Below are 18,883 nucleotides of genomic sequence, written 5' to 3' on the forward strand. Positions count from 1 at the left end.
CGGAGACAAGTGGAGCGTGGTCTGCCATGGTCCGCAGAGGGCATGATGTTGTAAGGTACTTTTCGGATTTGAGGCGAGCTGGTCTTTTACACGCAGCTGTGTTTTAATTCAGTGCTCTCAAAGTGCTGCATTTTCTACTACTGCGTTTGCCTCACTATACAAGCAAACCACTGCTGCCAGCCTTTGTGGCCACATGCCGTAAGCTTGCATTTGTGCTTGGACTGGGAGTGCACGCAGGAGTGTGGTGCCCACGCCTATACAGGGGCTTCCATAGCCTGCCGCAGCCTGTCCTAGATTTCTTGCACCCCGGCTCAATCAGCGCTTCTGAATTTTCCCACAATTGCATGATACTCCTGCTCTTATTTCCACTTGGAGTTTAAGTGTTCCTTTTGACGCCTGTATTTGTATCTATCTATCCTTTTTATCAATTTTTGTAACTCCTGCCGAGGGCCTGCGATCAAGACTGTTCACAAACTGCAAGGTCCTTGGAGCTTGACAATCTATTGACTATAAACGGTAAAACATCTTTCATCGCCTGCTTTTACATCCCCAGGCTTTTAAGCTTGCACATTACATCGAATGTGCTCATCAAATTTTTTAGGGGGAGGTGGGAAAGGGCAAATTAGGGTTTGGGCAGGTGGGCAATAGTAAAAAAATAAGTGTGGGCAGAGGGCTTGGGGGTGACCCCCCCCCCAAAAAAAAAACCCCAAAAAAAACCATGAGCACATTCGAAGAAATTTGCACGTTTAAAAGCCTGCCGATGTAAAAGCAGGCGATGAAATGACATGGAACCCTATAAACGGGGGATTAACCACTTATGATTTTATGTAGCGGAGCTGCTGTTATTGATGACTTCTGAACAAAATGATTGAGGATATCAGGTAGACTTTTATATTAATTCAGTCTCTATTGGAACTACTTGCAAGATTGTTCATAGAGTGTGGACCACAGCTGTACAACAACGCAATTGCAATTGAGTTTTATTGTAACGACCGCTTGTGCTAACTGTAGACTGTGGATCACAGCTGGCTACCGCTGTGCTAAGAAAAGTGCACTGTATCATAACCTGCAATGCCCGGAAATCAATGCCCGAGGTCCAATAATAAAAAAATAAGCTAAAAAAAAGTACCCTTCCCCAAAATACATGCTGGTAATAGAGAAAAGGCAAAAGGCAACCGAGGTAACCCCACTAAATCACATATTACAAGCTCTCCAAGCAGAGCCCGTTCTAAGGGGTGTGGGACCAGGACTATCGATTCTTATTGCATCTTTGAATCCGCATTCTGCCCGGTACCTTTAAATGCGCAGGTGGTTGTTAATTTCACAGCAGGAGATGTAATACCTGACGAATCTAGCAATAATACAGACCACTCTGATGTCTCCTCCTCTGCTACGGACAACAAGCATTCTCTGCTGGCCCTGTGTTACTCATTACGAGATTCATTGGTACCAGCTACCACAACGCAGGTTCAAGGGGGGGCTGCAGGAAGGTGTTAATGACATGTTACCTGGCAGACCTAATAATTCGGATGGAGGTAGCCCCTCCGGTCCCACTTTTGAATCCAACAAAGAAAACTATTTGGGTCCTAGGCATTCTGCATCCCCAAAATGAATCCCCTTGAAGAAACTGCTACGCTTGGTAAGCTTAGTACTGAGGACTCTGTACAGCATAGTGATTTCCAAACCCAACTGTCAGTGCTCCAGTTTGCCATGAAGGTAGTATTAAAAATGTGTGGCAACGTTTTGGAGGAGGTCTCTACTCTCTCCATCAATATCGCCCCTAAACTAGATGATGATTAAGAGCTAGATAAGCTTATCGAGGTAGCTGTCCCGCTTACTTCAGACTATCTTGACCGACACAGTGAAAATGCTGTCCCTGAGGAGGCCAGCATCATTGATGCTGAGCTGGTGGTGGATGAAACAGCTGAATCTCTCAGTGATACTTCCACCATTTTCCTTACCCGGAAACAGCATAGGAAAAAAAGAGAATGAATAGGTGCACTGCCCCTAAAAATGGGGGATCCGAGTTTGTCAACTGCCAAGAAGGCACCAACATGGTGCAATATGAGGGGTGTTGTAACAATAACAAGAAAGCCAATGGGAAAAGAAAAAGGGGCACCCAAGGTTAAAGGTACCCTAACTTGTTTGGCTCTAAATGACAGACACCAGGCCTCTCTGACTGAAACTGAGGGTAGCAATGTGGCCCCAACCCTGCTGCCTAATATCGCCGATAATAACTGCGAACCTCAGCTACAGATAAAGGGACCTCTGGTAGTTACCAATGGGCCCTCAGAAAGAGAACCAGGCCACAATCTTGTCTGTGACGATACCCTTGAGGCTGCGTCGCAGGAGCCCTCTCATTTCCCTCTTTCCTTCTTTAACGATCACCATTAAAAATAAAAACCAGGGTAAATCTAAGGCTAACCCTCATATTAATCGAACTGATTTTTTATCCGTGACTCAGAAAAGTCCTTCCTCTTAGGATCTTGGACGCCCGAGACTTCGACTTTCTCGAACTAATCAGGGACCCAAAGTCTCTGTTAAGCAGATGATCATAGCACATACAAACCGATACTTGGATCTTGGCAATGAACTCGATGTCGTTGAGGAGCATTGCCTTGCTCCCCCCTTCACAAAATCAAGACCTTAATCTGTTAAAGGATAAAATGAAATCCTTAGGAAATAAGGTTATGGGCGTAAACTCCAACAGTGCCCTACAAACCAATACTCTGGGTATTTTGAACTGGCTGGTACAAAACAATGATATTACTCAGCAAGGTGGAAATTGAGATTTAGCCATTTCATCCTGGAATACAAAAGATTTCACCCATTTGATTGAGCCAGAGGGATCTCTGGAATTGATCACACAAAGCGATATACTCCTGCTTCAGGAAGTCTGGCTGCTCACAGATATCCTAATTGACGGCTACCAAATCTTCCAAACACTGGCCAATAAAGGGCCTAGAGGCCGCCCTTATGGAAGACTCATAATTGGCGTAAAAAAAAAAAAAGCGGAACGCAGTAAGAATCAAGACCTGCATTGAGCACCCATATGAAGTGGCAGTTAAAGTGAGCACAAAGAACCTTGGCAGCACCATTAATATCATTAAGATAAATGATCCTCCTGGCACATCAAACACTGATGATATTAACGATTGTATAATGAGCATGATCTGTGACATAAAAAATGCTAATGAACATGACCAGATTTATGTTGGAGGGGACTTCAACGCTCCCTGATGGTGCCATAATGTTCTGACTTGATGGTTGTGTAGATAAATAATACCTCCGTCCCCAAGTACCACACGAGTAAGAGCAAAAAACACTACTCAAGCAATCTTTGAGGCCACAGGTGTAGAGTGTCGTCAGCCTGGAACCGGGAACGCCGGAAGAACCCCCTGACCACTAAGTAAGGCAATGAAGGGTTATGTTAAGCAGTGATAATTGACAACAATGGTAAGGAGAGTAGTGACAATGTGACAGCAGCTTACCTGTAGTGGGCAGGTGGGAAGTTGTAGGCATAGGCAGGTAGTACTGCTGACAGCAGCAGCAGGCTGAGGTGTTCTGACGACACTCCGGGAGACACCTGAGTTAGGTATGGAACAAGAACGTAATCCGTGATCAATCCAAAACACAATCCGAGGTAAGGAGCCAAAAGACAGAACTGGAGACAGGGAAATCCAAGTACCAAGTCCAGTATCCAAGCCAGTGGTCAAATTCCAGGTAATCAGAGAGCACGCCAAAATCCAGGTAGGGAAAATCCAAAAGACAGTCCAAGCAAACGTTCCATTATCGAGGTAGTACGAGTCCTGGCGCCGATCGGTACTTGTTCCCATACATAAGAACAGGCCTAGAGCATGCCCCGAGAAATTCCAACTCTTAGCCATGTTAGATTCCACTGGGAAAATGTTTGCCTCTCTAATACTCAACATACTATCCTATTGGGTGGACACTATAGGCCTATTGAGCAACTGCCAAATGGGATTTAGAGCAGGCTTGGGAACATCCCATTGTCTGTGGCTCCTCGACTACCTGACTAGAAGGGCCAAGACAAAGGTGCAGCCTGGTTTATATGTTGCCATGAGAGACTTCCGGGCAGCTTTTGATACAGTAAATAGGACCAAGTTGTGGGATAAAATGAATTGTCTGGGCTGCCCGCGGGATCTATTGTTGGCAACTATGGGCCTGCATGAAAATACTTCAGTACAGGTGAGGCTTGATTGTAGGGGTATGGTAACGGCATCAATTAATTCGAACCTAGGTGAAAAACAGGGATGCTCATTGCCCGCCCCCCCAACTATTCAATGTATACCTAGCTGAATTGCTGCACATGCTTGAGAAGGTGCACAACTGTCCGCATACGATTTGTTCTTGTTCGACCATACCTTTGCCATACCTTTGCCGGCCTCAAAAGATCTTTGGAAGCACTGTTAAGCTTCTCTAATGAACATGACCTAATATTGAATAATTGTCACGCACTCCTCTGTCACGCACTCCTCCTCCAAGCACACACCTGCCACTCACCCCGAAGTTCCCTTGGCTCGCCCTTATCCCTCGACCCCATCACATTCCTCTCTCAAATTAAGGGGCTCACGTCTGCAGTCTGCTACCTCTCGTGTGCAAACGCGAGTCCTCCTCAGCGGGACGAACTAGCGATTGCGCCCGTTTCGTCACTGGAAACTCCCTGGCGCCTGAAGGACCGGCTAGGCTGCAGTACAGCTCTGCATCACGTGACCGACGCTTCTCGCTCACGTGATCCTCGAGCCCGTCCACATGATGCGGTCGCGCGTCACGTGACAAGGAAGTAGTGCGAGTATTTAAACAGAAGCTCTCCGTATACTCGCCGCTTCACAGCTGTTACCTGTAACTCTGTTTGGTGTCTTGCACTCGTTCATTTGGATTCATTGGACTCGACCTCGGCTTTGGAATTACGGACCTCGCTTGGAAAATCCTTATTGGCTACTGGTACCTTGTATGTGTTTTGTTGCATGACCACAGACTGTTTTTGGATTGTTCTTGGACTACCCTTTGACACCTTGCTCTTCTGGCTTTCTACCAAGTCCTTCACAATTACCTGGATCTGGCTTCCGCTATCAGGTGGGCCGAAGACCACACTGCTCAGCAGGCTTCTCCGCTTATTGCTCCACACTGAGGAGCGCTGCCCACGTGAGTCCTGGAACCCCAACCTAAAAGCGTTAGCTACATCCTCTACCCTTTTCTGGTAAGCCCGTTCCAAGTTATTTACTACTGTTGTTAACTGTTTTGGCTTGGTACTTAATCGGTATTTCCTTTACAGCAGCTTGGGGTCCACAAAGGTTCGTGGTGCCGGAGTACAACATCTCCCACCTGTGGCCTCAAGGGTTGCACAGGGAGTGCCTTTGGGTTCTCTCTGTGCGACACTTGGGGATGGAGGTTTCTTCTGCCTACACGACATTCAAGTTACGACAATAATGAGAAAACCAAGGTCATGTTCGTTAAGGCCCCCACCCCGGTTATTGATGAGAATGTCATAGAGCAAGTCCGTAGTTTTAAATACTTGGGTGTTGAATTCACCACCAACACTGACTATGCCGAATTGGTGAGGGCCAGGAAAAGGAAGGCAATGATAAAGCTGAACATGTTACATAAATGTGTGAAGGCGGCATCAGGCTTTAGCTTCCATGGGATATTGACTTTGTATAAACAATGTTTTTGCACAACTGTATTATATGGCCTGGATGCTATTAGCATAAAGAACCTTTCCCGGCTTAGGGCTGGGCCTTATGTCCTTGGCATCCATGGCACGGAAATGAAGAAACATATTATTTCTAAAAGCTTGTAAATCACCAATTTGTCCGATCCTCACCCTGTTTCCCACCTTCCGACTCTGGTATCCCTGAGCCTTGCAAGTTTTGACACTACAGGATGGAGTCTGTGTTGGGAAGATAATCTGCATGTACTGATCAAGAAATCAAGTGTCAAGTTGGCTCAATGGAACTTGTGTGCTAACTATAACCCTCTCACTGTACTAAGCAGCTTCCGTCCCGTCATTAACGCATTGGTGCATATTTTTAATGACTGCCCAAGGCTACATTAAACTGTCCCCTTCCTGAGCTGCATAGATTTGTTCTCCTGCTGCGAATCATCAAATTGCCATTACTAACTACCATTAGCCCAGAACTGAGCATCCCAAAAGAAAATAGAATCTGTCGATCATGTGGAGTTACCAGTAAATTTGAGACCGCACAGCACATCCTGACAGAATGTAGGGAGCATGGACCTCTATATATAAAGATGCTTAGCCCCCTTTTTTTTAAATTAACTTTTAGTTCTTTTACAAGAATACATTCATGTAGAACCTTTGCAAAAGTATAAAATCCAAGGACACAAATTTCATTACCTCAAAAATACGAAAAATTAATGATTTAAAACAAAGTGCATGATAGGGTTTGTAGAATGTTCACATACGAATCATCATTTACATATTTTGTGTCTGGTTGTAATAACAAAGACTGATTCTTTCTGACTTTATTGTTTTACCTCCGGGCACAAAACTATGCACATAGCTTAGTTCATCATCTGGAAGGCCATCCTAAGGTTGGACAAAGTTGGGAACAACGCCCTGAGCACAAATCAGCTTTTGTGATATCTGTTGCTTTGTCTAACTTTAAAATTGCACCTTTGCACAAACTACTAGATCCCAAAATGGACTTTGCCTACATTCTAGTTATAAACGTGACTTAGCGGGCAGTCGTGTCAGATTGGTATCCATACCCGAAGAATCCATACGCAAATTATAAAGCTATGTAATTTAGGAGACTGAATGAATGTACTACCATGGCTGTACTTGTGATCGGATCTAATAATTGTATATATCTATTGTTTTATCTGACACACCCACATCCCTATCCCCACTGCACACCCAAACACACTGACTAGCGCACACACCTGCCGACTCGTACACCCACCCATTTGAATACAAATCATTATGGTAATGGAATGGGACATTACTTTGCTGCACCGTTGTAATGCAATACGCAAAATGGAACAGCAGCATATCACTGCATATCACTGCAGGACTGCGCAGCAGTACTCCTTTGGAGTGCAGTGTTTGAAATAAGGCATTGGCAAGTAAGTACCTCCTTGTGGGATCTGCAAGTTTTTCACTGAGAGAATATTAGCTATTGTCTGTAGGGTTGTGTTGCTTTGCATTGGGCTGTGTTAAAGCTTAAATGCTGGAGTACTATATTATATGCACAATGATACAGCACAGAAAGGTAGCTCTATTGGCTCCTTGCTTGTACACTTTGTGCCTCTGCTGCTGCTCTTCTGTGTATTGTGAGTTGCTTACACTTGTGTACCAGTTCTGTGTGCAAGTGAAGTTTACATTGTTGTTGCCTGTGGTGTAGTGTGCTGCTGTCCATGCACAATTTACCTGGTTCAAGAAAGCTTTCAGCGCCGCTTCCTATACTTCACATGCTCTGTGCATTGGCAAAGCTTTCCCTGCTCCTGTCTGCACTGAACTTGTTTGCCTGCGTGAAGGAAACCTGTGCATCTGCCCCTTGTGCTGCATCTGTTCTAGGTGCTTGTGAACATTTTGTGTTTTTTGCAGTTCCTTAGAGGTATTTGCTTGAGGGTTTTGATGTGATTATCACCTCTACTACCAGAGCCTTTCCTCCACCGCAAAGGAAGTGTAGACCGCCCCCCTACCTGCAGTAGGGGCTGTGTTAGAAATAGAGGTAGAGAAAAGCGAACACCTTTCGCTACACATCAAATGACAGAGTAGTCAATAAGCCCCTGAAGTGGGCTAGTAACCTTCACTCATCCACACAGGACGTATTTACTAATATCATATAATTTATAGGGGGCCTACTGTTCAAACACCTACCAACCGTTCCTTATGAAAACATGCACAATATATTACAAAACAATACACGACTATTGCTATAGATGCCCCACACTTAATACACATGCACACATGTTCATGTATAGCCTGAATAAAGAATACTCCATGAATGCTCCCACACTCACCTGCAAAGTGCATTTCTTTTCATTAAGAGAAAGAAGTGATAGGAAAGCATTGCAACTATTATTGTGACTACACAACACACTCAATATGAGAAAGTTTATCAATGAAAATACTTCTATCATTTTCAACCCTATATCTCTACTCCTCTACTGAAACACTTGTGTAAAGGCTTGTTATAAATGCCATATCATATCACATGAATCGACCTACTAAAAAACCCTAATAGTTTCTTAAAGGCAATTGCATGCTCATCAATTCTCACTAAAAAGCCTCATCAATAGAACTGCCCTTGCAATGCCTATCTTCTTAATACAATACTAAAAGTGGGTAAAACCATCTGTTATACTCACAATAGTTTTCTGCGATAGCAGCGGGTCGAAAGCCTTTAGCTGGACGAAGGCTTATTCAGTTTGTACCATACAAAATTAAGGAGGAAATCCACAAAATATGATATCAAATATCAAAAACCACCTACAAATCCATCAAGAATTTCTAATGGCTGTAACAAAGCCTTAAAAGAAATGCAGTGTTAATTGGAATTCACCATGATGCAAACATATGCCATATCTTAAAAAGACAGCCCAATGGTGTTGAGTTTCTGTATTTAAGAACTTAGTGATTCCTTAAGTAGCTCTATAAAAAAATGGATAGTTGTCTCAAAAAACAAAAAGAAAAGATTTAGAGCCTCTAAAATCAAAAATCCATTTCAATGCTGCAAAGTCCAGGCCGGGAAAAAGGAGAAAAATTGAGCCCGTCCTTTCTCCGTTAGCCAGAATGGAGAAGGCGATCCACCTTACTTGAGGCCTTTAGTTCTGCCTCCAATCTGACAGCATCTCCCGATCTCCAAACAGCACTGAGCCACCCCAGATTCTCGCTTTATATAGCTTCTCTAGGATGTTCATGCATATGCTCCGAGATCAAGCGTTTGTATAAACAAAATCCTCAGGCACATCCGGCCTTGCCCGGATGCCACATCACACTTCCATTGTAATCCATCAGAAGAACAAGTTACTTCTTACCTTGTAACGTTCTTTCGATGGGATGTTCCTCCGACGTATTCCTTATCTTAGATATCTCTTTCCAGCTTTGCTGGCCTCAGAAAATTTTTCTCTAGAGGGCGCTGCGTGTCGATGTCCGCCGAGTCGATGTCCCTCGACAGCCGCCGTATCGATGTCGACGTCATCCTGCCTATAAAGGCCGCGCGCAGCGTCCGTTGCTCAGTTCCGTTTTGTAGCCCACAATTATTCTTTCTGGACTAGACTAATCACCCTGAAGGAGCGTAAGCTGCAACAACAAGGGAAGTAGTACTGCGGGGATGGATGGGAGGGTCGATAAGGAATACGTCGGAGGAACATCCCATCGAAAGAACGTTACAAGGTAAGAAGTAACTTGTTCTTCGAAGGGATTGTGTCCTCCGACGTATTCCTTATCTTAGATAGGCTCCCATAGCAGTATTCTGTTATTGGAGGTGGGAGTACTGACTTCATGCTTCCTCTTATTGATGAATAGAGTGCAATACTGCCCTTCCAAACCTAGTCTCTTGACTGGAGGAGGAATCCAAGTTGTAAAACCGTGTAAAGGTATGGACGGACGACCATGTGGCAGCCGCACATATGTCTTTAACCCGCACTCCTCTTTTGAGGGCCGATGAAGCTGCGATACCTCTGGTCGAATGAGCCCTAAGATTTTGAGGGGACTCTTTTCCTGCCAGTTTATAACATTCCAAAATGGCTAGAATGATCCATCTGGAAATGGTCTGCTTAGTTATCGGTAACCCCAGCTTGTGACCTGCGTAGCCTACAAACAGCTGGCCTGCCTGTCTTATCCTAGCCAGTCTACTGATGTAAAAACTTAAAGCCCTTCTTGGGTCCAGCCTGTGTAACCTCTCTTCCTCTTTCCCCCGGATGAGGAGGAGGATAGAAAGATGGAAGGGTAATCTTCTGAGTGATATGGAATTCAGAAACCACCTTTGGGAGGAAATTAGGCTTCACTTGCAGGACAACTTTGTCTTTGTGAAAGATTGTATGAGGGGGTTTACAAGAAAGAGCTCGTAACTCGCTCACCCTTCTAGCAGATGTAAGTGCTATTAATAAAACAGTTTTAAGGGTAAGAAATCTTAACGAACAAGAATGGAGTGGTTCGAAAGGTGTGCCCATCAGGAAAGTTAGGACTAAGTTTAAATCCCATAGGGGTACCTGGAATGGTCTTGGGGGATAAACGTTAGTTAACCCCTTTAGAAACTGTATTACCAAGGGTAATTTGAAATAGGATGGTTCTTCCGCAGTGCGCTTAAAGATGGATAGCGCTGCGAGATAGCCCTTAATGGTGCCAACTTGAAGGCCTGAATTCGCCAAATAGAGTAGGAAGGACAAAACCATTGGTGTACCACATGAAAAGGGATCGATATTCTTTTCTCTACACCAGCTGCAAAATCTGTTCCAACGGCAGCGGTATAAAGACTTTGTTGCTGGCCTCCTTGCCGAAAGCAACACCTCCATAACATCATCAGGGAGGTCCTAATCCTTGTACCTCAGCCTTTCAGAAGCCAAGCGTGAAGGTTGAGGGTTTTGATGTCTGGATGGAGAACCTGACCTCCCTTCTGTGAGAGCAGATTCTCTCTGAGTGGAAGTCGAATTGGAGGGCAGATGGACAAGTCTAGAAGGTCCGGGTACCACGTTCTCCTGGCCCAATCCGGGGCAATTAGGATCATGGTTTTCTGGAATCTTCTCAACCTCCTGATCATTTGAGGAATGACAGGGACCGGTGGGAACGCGTACAGAAGCGGAAACTCCCAGTCCACTATGAACGTGTCTCCCAGAGCTCCTCTCGGGGGAAATTCCCTTGAACAGAACAGATCGCACTTCCTGTTGACACTGGTGGCAAACAGATCCACCTGAGGGGTTCCCCAAAGGGCGAAGATCTCTTGAAGGACTTCCTGAGCTAGTTCCCACTCGTGGGAGACTGTGCTCTGCCTGCTCAGAGCGTCCGCTGTCAAGTTCTTCTCTCCGGATAGGTGAACTGCCGATAGAGAGATTCCTTCTTGGATTGTCCAAAACCAGAGCTGCATCGCCTCTCTGCACAGAGGTAGTGATCCTACGCCTCCTCTTTTGTTGAGGTAATGCATGGCCACTGTGTTGTCCGTCATTATCAGGACATTCTTCCCTTGTACAGATGGCAGGAACGCCTTCAGCGCAAGTCTGATGGCCCTCAGCTCTAACAGGTTGATATGTAGTCTGGACTCCGATGGAGACCAACGGCCGCTGATGGTCAAGTCGTTGGCGTGGGCTCCCCACCCCGTGAGTGAGGCATCCGTGACTACTGTTATCTCCGGCCAGGGTTGCCAAAACTGTTCTCCTTTCAGAATGTTCTCCTGACAGGCCCACCACTGAAGGTCTCAAGCTACCCTGTCGGGAACCTGAAGAAGATCTGTCATTCTTCCTGAGAATTGTGACCACTGAGTTCTCAGTGCCCACTGGAGGGATCTCATTCTCAGACGAGCCTCTGGCACTAGGAAAATGCAGGATGCCATGAGGCCTAGCAACCTCAAAAAGTCAAAGGCTGGGAGACGTTGGGCATTTTGGAACTTGGTAACCATCTGTAGAATATCTTGAGCCCTCGCCTCTGATGGCGAGGCTTTTCCCAGGGAAGTGTCCAGGATCGCTCCGATGAACTGGAGTCTCTGCGATGGTATCATTTGTGACTTCTTTAAATTGAGGGAGAAGCCCAGTCTGTGAAGGGAGTGGCAAACGTGATTTAGCTGGATCTTAGCTTGTTCTGAAGATACAGCCCTGATCAACCAATCGTCCAGGTAGGGGGTAGACGTGAATCCCTTCCCTCCTTAGACTTGCAGCCACTACCGACATTAACTTGGTGAAGACCCTCAGGGCGGAGGTCTGCCCAAATGGCAGCACTCGAAATTTATAATGAGAGTTGCCAATTGCGAACCTCAGGTATTTCCTATGTTTGAGATGGATAGGCACATGGAAATAAGCGTCCTGAAGGTCCAGAGATACCAACCAGTCCTGGAACTGAAGGGCCTGAAGGATCTGAGAAAGAGTTACCATCTTGAATTTGTCTTTCCTGAGGAATTTGTTCAATTCTCGCAAGTCCAACATGGGTCTCAGTCCTCCGTCTTTCTTTGGAATGAGAAAGTAAGGGGAGTACCAGCCTTTGTTCCTCTCTGCTACAGGTACCGGTTCTATGGCACCTTTCTCTAGCAGGTCTAAAATTTCCTGCAAGAGGAGCGGATCTGGAGCTTTTTGAGAGCTGATCCCCGGTGGATGACTGAGGTATGCGTAGGAGAGGCAGGCAGTAACCTTGTGCAACTGTCTCCAATGCCCAAGCATCTGACGTGATAGCCTGCCATTCCGCCAGATGTTGAGTTAACCTGCCTCCTACAGGTGTCTTGTGAGGGAAGTCCTCAGAGTGGTTTTGGGGCGGCTGATGCAGATGCCGATGGTAAAGAGGCACCTGCTGTTGCTGCGGCTTTTGAATATCTACCCCGTCCACCTCGGGTAGTTCTTCTTTGTCCCCTTTGAGCCGGTCGTCCTCTACCTCTTCCGAATGCAGAGTAGAAGCGAAAGGACTTGCCTCTCGCAGAGGTTCCTGTGGGACAAAAAGGTGTCTGACGGATTGCAGCGCCTAGGGATTTTGCTCTGCCTTTGATGTTTGCAGTTTTTCTAAACTGTCATCCGCCTTTTTCCCAAACAAAGAAGAGCCATCGAATGGCATGTTCAAGAGTCTGGCTTGCACATCTGGGGCAAAACCAGACTTTCTCAACCAAGCGAATCTCCTGGTTGTTGTACTTGCCGCCATTGCTCTGCTGATACTGTCAGCCGAATCAATGCCTGTCTGGAGGGATTCGCACATAGCGTCGTTACCGTCCTGTATGATATTTAGGAACGCCTCCCTTTCTTCTCCCTCCGGGATGCAGTCAGCCGCTGTAGAAGCACACTCCCAAAGTGTATGGCTGAATCTAGCAAGGGTGCAAGTAGCATTAACAGATTTTAACGCCATGCTACATGCCGAAAAAACTTTCTTTGCCATAGCATCATATTTCTTATCGTCCCTGTCCTGTGGGACAGTAGGGTAAGCAGTCTTGATGTCAGTAGAAGATGCTGCCTGTACCACCAGACTTTCTGGGGATGGGTGTTTTGACAAAAACTCTGGGTCTGCAGAAGATACCCTGTATTTAGTAGACAGTTTTTTATTTACTGCCGGGACGACATCTGGGGTTTCCCAGTTCGTCATGATTTTCCTTTGAAGAGCTTTATGAAAAGGCACTACAGGATCCTCCTGTGGACCTTTATCAAGAATATCCGTGAGGACATCTTGTTGGAAAGCCTGTGAAGGTGTAGACCACCCCATAAATTCTGTGATCCTGGCCGTTAAGGCTCTATAGGGGGTTTCAGCATGCTCCCCCGGGTCTGGCCTAGCGAACTCCACCTCAGGGGAAGTGTCTAACCCACTTGCCTCATGTAAGGAATCATGGAGATCCTTTAACCTGCGTTCTTCTGAGGATAACTCCTCTTGAACTGGGGTTGCAGGTCCCTGCAACTCAAATGTCTCTTCTTGGTCAGATAGTTCTCCCTCTTCCATAATTGAGGACATAGTTCTCAATTGTTCTGAACTCACAAAGGGTGTGAAACCCATCTCCAAGGCAGAGGGTGCCAAACTTGTTGTAATCGGCCTCGAAAACGTCGATGTCGTCGACGCCGAAGGCTTCGAGCGTGGCGTCGAAAACAAAGGCGGAGGCCTCGAGGTCCTCGATAGAATTGGGATTCTGCTCTAGGAAGTCGACAATCTCGACGCCATCGTCATTGAGGACCTGGGGATAGCCACTGGGTGCGCCGCAACCGTGACTTTCCTTGGCGTCGACGCCAGTGTCGAAGATGGCGTTGAGTCGACAGACCCGTGTGTCGACGGAACCTTCGTCAACGGCGTCTAAGACACCGACCTCGGCGTCGACGGAACCTTCGAATAAGGTTTAGAGGTCATAGCTTTACTCGAGGGTTCGTGACGCGCTCGAGAAGCTTCCTTCGCCGGGTACTGCGACTCGCGGCGTTTTTGACCTTCGGGTCTTTCGACCAGAGCATCGCTCTCGGCAGTCTTCGAGGGGGTCGAGGCCGCTTTCTCGAAGACGCTCATCATATTTTTGCGGAATTCCTCCCATTCAGCCCGGGAACTATGTTTCGTGGGGCAAGGAATTCTCTTAGGAGAAACAGAGGAAGAGGAGGACGGAGAAGGGGATCTTCGACGTCTCCTCTTCGAGTGCTTCGATCTCGAGGAGTGATGGGACCCACTCCGAGACCTGGAGCGCGAATGGTGACGAGGAGACGAATGTCTCGACTTCGTCGAGGAAGAAGAAGCTTTTAAAGTCTTACCTTTTTCCAGCTTCCCCCTACAATCCTTCAGGGCCTTAGCTGTCATGGACATACAGTCCTCGCACTCCGAACAATGGTGTTCAGCTCCCAAACACCACAGACAAACTCTGTGAGGGTCAGTCAGCGACATCTTTTTCCCACAGTCTCGGCATTTTTTGAAGCCGGACCGAGGGGTCGTCGGTTCCGACGAGAAAGCCATCGAGTATGGATCGAATATCTCGAGGAAATAGGATAAATTCACTACGAAACTGAGCAACGATATTCCGAGGCACTGAGTAAGCGGGGAAAAACGGAACTGAGCAACGGACGCTGCACGCAGCCTTCATAGGCAGGATGACGTCGATACGGCGGCTGTCGAGGGACATCGACTCGGCGGACACCGACGCGCAGCGCCCTCTAGAGAAAAATGTTCCGAGGCCAGCAAAGCTGGAAAGAGATATCTAAGATAAGGAATACGTCGGAGGACACAATCCCTTCGAACATTGTTTATAGTTTACTGGAACACTGGGTACTATTTACATAAACAAAACTGCCATTGGATCGCAATGGATTTACTCTATTCTCCCCATGTACCAAAACAAACAATAGCTTGGCTTGAAGCCTAGACTTGCATACAAAACTGCAAAAAGAGTCATCTGTACGCATTTGTGAATACAATTAAAAATGTGACTTTTTTCTAAACATACTGTCATCAGTGTTTCTTTATTTCTACATTAATCCTATAACAAGATTGCACAATTTGTGATAATGCTCATTTCTCATTATATTCCCCTTATCCTGCTAAAAAAGCTAACAGGGTGAATACCTAGCAGAAAACCAATACTTTTAATTTGGGGTAAGATTAGGGGTTTGCTAGGAGAGAGCAGGATGTCCAACTACTCACCAACTTGCACGATCACATACACTCCGACAGCGGATATTTATAAAATGCTGGTACAATTGATGTACAGTCAGCTACAGCCAGTAGTATAAAAGTCAGGTTTAGTATTTGGCTTCTCTGCTGAGAGTTCTAACAAGTGACAGAACTGTAAAACTGCACATCAGCCACGATGAAAAATCTTGTATTATCTTATTAAAAGAACACCAGCCCTGCTAAGAGGTTCGAGAACTGACCCTTTAAAAATAGAGCAACCATGCAGAGAAATGTTGTACTTCCCCATTGAATGAATACCAGCCCTCCAGCGACATGCTGGTACTATCTGCCAAGTAAAGCAGCCCCACCGAAGAGTGCTAGGAGATTCTCACACTTCCCTACTGTGTATGTACATTGTAACGGCTCAGGGGGGTAAGAAGTGAAGTGGGACAATCACCTTGCCTTCTAAGATGAAATTCCCACAACATGCCAATATCGTATTCAGATGAAATAATCAAAAACATACAAGCGCATATTCAGCAAACACTAGAGAAAGGTCTGGAAAGTTGTCTTTGCCAATGGCAGTTATTATTGGGTCATGCCCACAATGCTTGTGAGCCAGCAAAATCAACTTGCACTAGCTCTAAGACCTACCCAACATGGATGGGGAATTCCAGGAGCAGTTGAAACCTGATCCAGGTGACAACACAGGGGAAATTCAGGGTTAGGACTAAGTGTGCTTGTGTCTGTGCGTTTTGGTGCATTCGTCGTGCATGTATCTGCATTCATCTATTTGTGAGTGCGAGTTATATGCAACCGCGTCTGAGCTTGTGTATGTATCTATATGTGTTTCATGTGTGGCTGGGTTTGTGTATGTATGAACTTGCACCCATGTGTGTCAGGCTGTGCTTATGTGGGCAAGTATGTGTTGTTATGCATCTTCAATTGTCTTTTCTTGTGGGCTCGTACTCCTGCCTGTGCCTGTAGCAGTACATGTTTAAACACCTGCAGTGGTCCCTGTATGGGGTTGGGTTATGCATAATTCTGTAAATATTTGTGTATTTATGCGTCTACATATAAGCATGCAATGTGTGTGCCACAGGGGAAACCTTTAAAGCACATTCATAGGTCTTCCATTACCTTTACTTGTGGGCAAGCATATATGTGCAGCTATATATGTTTGTGCCGGTGTGCACCTATGGGTGAAGGCAACTGCATTTTCCTTAGTCTAAGTCGGTTTGTGTTTATTGGTTTTTGTACACTTGATTGTATTTACAGTGGGTTGTGCATGTGGGCAAGTGGAAACACATATGAATGATTCTGTGCCCTCTCTCTCTGGGTGAATGTACATGCACCTGTGCTGGTTCTTGCCTATCTGAGACAGACATGGTACCAAGAGAAATGAGACAGACACCGAAACTGTAATTCAACAACTTTATTTTCAGGTTGGTATAACGCCTAACTAACCCTATACTATTGCAGGATTTCCCTGCCTAACTTAAACTAAGGAAACTCTGTGTCAGGAAGTCCAAAAGCAAAACTCCTGTCTGTGTCGCAAAACCCTGTGCTGTCCTCACAACTAAAACAAACTAGTGGGGGAATGTTCTCAACCAAAATCCGTGTTCCAAAGCAAAAATGTTCAAAGAGTGTTAATTCAAATTTCAGTGAAGTCAAAGTTGTCCAATCAAAGCAAGACACAGTTCCAATACAGCTTTTTCTCAGCCAGGACGGCTCCAACTCTGAAGCCACCTTTTAGAAGGTTTGCAAATATTACAGATCACCTCAAAACGGCATGCAAGGGGTCTCCCTCCACCAAGTTCAAATGCAATACAAAGGTTCACACAACACTGTTTCGGGATTCCCTTGCCCAAGACAAAATGTCTCCAAACTGTACCTCTCAGGGTTCCATTCCCCAACAGTCACTCTTTCAATTAGTTGCTTTCGCAGTACTTAGAAAAACATAGGGACCACGTGATCCCCTCCTTTGGTTGGTATCACACCTCTTACCACTTGTCAGCCACTTTGTGACTTTTGGTCTAGGCGCAGTTGTCGGACCGCACCGTCCACCCATTACATGTCACGCAACCAGAAACCAACAGTCTTACTTGTAAATTAGCTCCTGATAGTAACGTTGACATATGGAAACCCAATGGTTTAGGTGCAGTTGTCAGACCACACGGTCCACCAATCACAGGTCGAGCAACCACAGGTTTTCCCTAGATGATGTTCAGAAGCCCACAAATTCAAAGGTTTTGTGAGGCGCTCCTTCGGCAAGAAAAATAGCAAGATACAGTTTTAGTTGAGTGGTCTACGCCAGCACTTCTTGCCAAAATTTATTAAAGTTTCACTCAATGGGATCACCAGCCCTGCTGCCACATTCAATCTTAAAGTTAAACCTTCAGGCCTTTCCTCATTTATTTCAGGCTTTCAAGTAGTGGCTCACTATTCAAGACTTGTCATAACATATTAAATGTATTACTTCTACTTAGTTCGGTATTCAGTAAATGCTCAATTGCAGTTGTTCCATTCAATACAGTGATTTCCTTCACTTTGGCATTCGCTTTATACTTTCTCAGTATTTCGTTACAGTTCATTAGTTCGAAGCTTTGCTCCGACACTCCTTTTACCTTTCAGTGTGCGCCCGTGGCTCTAGCTGCTTCCTCCTCTCTCTCTCTCTCTCAGGAAGTGGGACGCTCACGGCAGTAAGCTTCACTTGTTCGCACCTTCTGTCTTGGTTTTTGTGACTCCTGCTGCTTCCCTCTCTCTACCAGGTAGCCGGACGTTCAAAGCGGCAAGCCTTACTTGCTTGCTCCTTTCTCTTCCATGCTGGTTCTGGCTCTCGCCAGCACTGCAAAGCTACCGGGCTCCAAGAATCTACAAATCCCTGCTCCCCTGGGTTCTGCGAGTCCTCCGGGTAACTTTCCGACCTATGGCTCCTCAGACCACCACGGCTGCCTACATCTACGAGTCTCCTGATGAAACGTCTCCTGCTGCTCACAACGCTGCTTCTGCTCATACCTTTAAAACACTTTCTGATTATTAAGGGTCTGCAGGTAATGCAAATTACTCTTAATTGCCTGACCTGGTCTGTCCTCATTAAAGGGACCTACCTGACTCAGATAGCTAAAAGCCTCTAATCCTCTCTTCCTCATTCCAGTACCAAAGTGGGTTTTACAGTGGGTAATCTGCATTACTCCTAGTTGCTGCCTCTTCTTCCCATTATCGAAATGGGTGTTGCAGGGATGAAGGGAATAAGACTGATATTAGCCCATAAAGGTCGGGGTAGGGTTATTCTGCTTGTCATGGGGATAAGTGGGATACCATGTCTCGCCTAAAGGTACTTCACTCCCAATTCCCAAGGACCCTCCATCAAGGTGATCCTCCCTCACTTCTCCACCCCAGGGTCTGGATCTAAAAGTGATGCCCTTTCCCTGGCCACCTGCGTAGAGGATCCAAGGGGAGTAGGAGTGTGAATACCCTCAGGCTTCCCACACCTTTTGAGGCTACCTGTTGTGTTATTGGTCTGTGAAAGTGTGAATGCACCTGCATGTTTCTGTCCTGGTGTCTATATAGGCAGGTAACTATGTGCCTGAATGTGTGTGCATTCTACTGTGCCATGGAGAAAATCTGTTTCTACTG

At 45.9% G+C, this 18,883-nt stretch overlaps 1 protein-coding gene across 2 annotated transcripts in view; it reads right to left on the reverse strand.

Annotated features, from left to right (window-relative positions):
- Positions 1-18,883, reverse strand: part of LOC138449261 (zinc finger protein 684-like) — a 697,253-nt gene that overhangs the window by 119,039 nt on the left and 559,331 nt on the right. The window lies entirely within an intron of this gene.

This window comes from Ambystoma mexicanum, chromosome 1p (assembly GCF_040938575.1).
Source record: "Ambystoma mexicanum isolate Mex_15411 chromosome 1p, UKY_AmexF1_1, whole genome shotgun sequence".
Taxonomy (NCBI): domain Eukaryota; kingdom Metazoa; phylum Chordata; class Amphibia; order Caudata; family Ambystomatidae; genus Ambystoma; species Ambystoma mexicanum.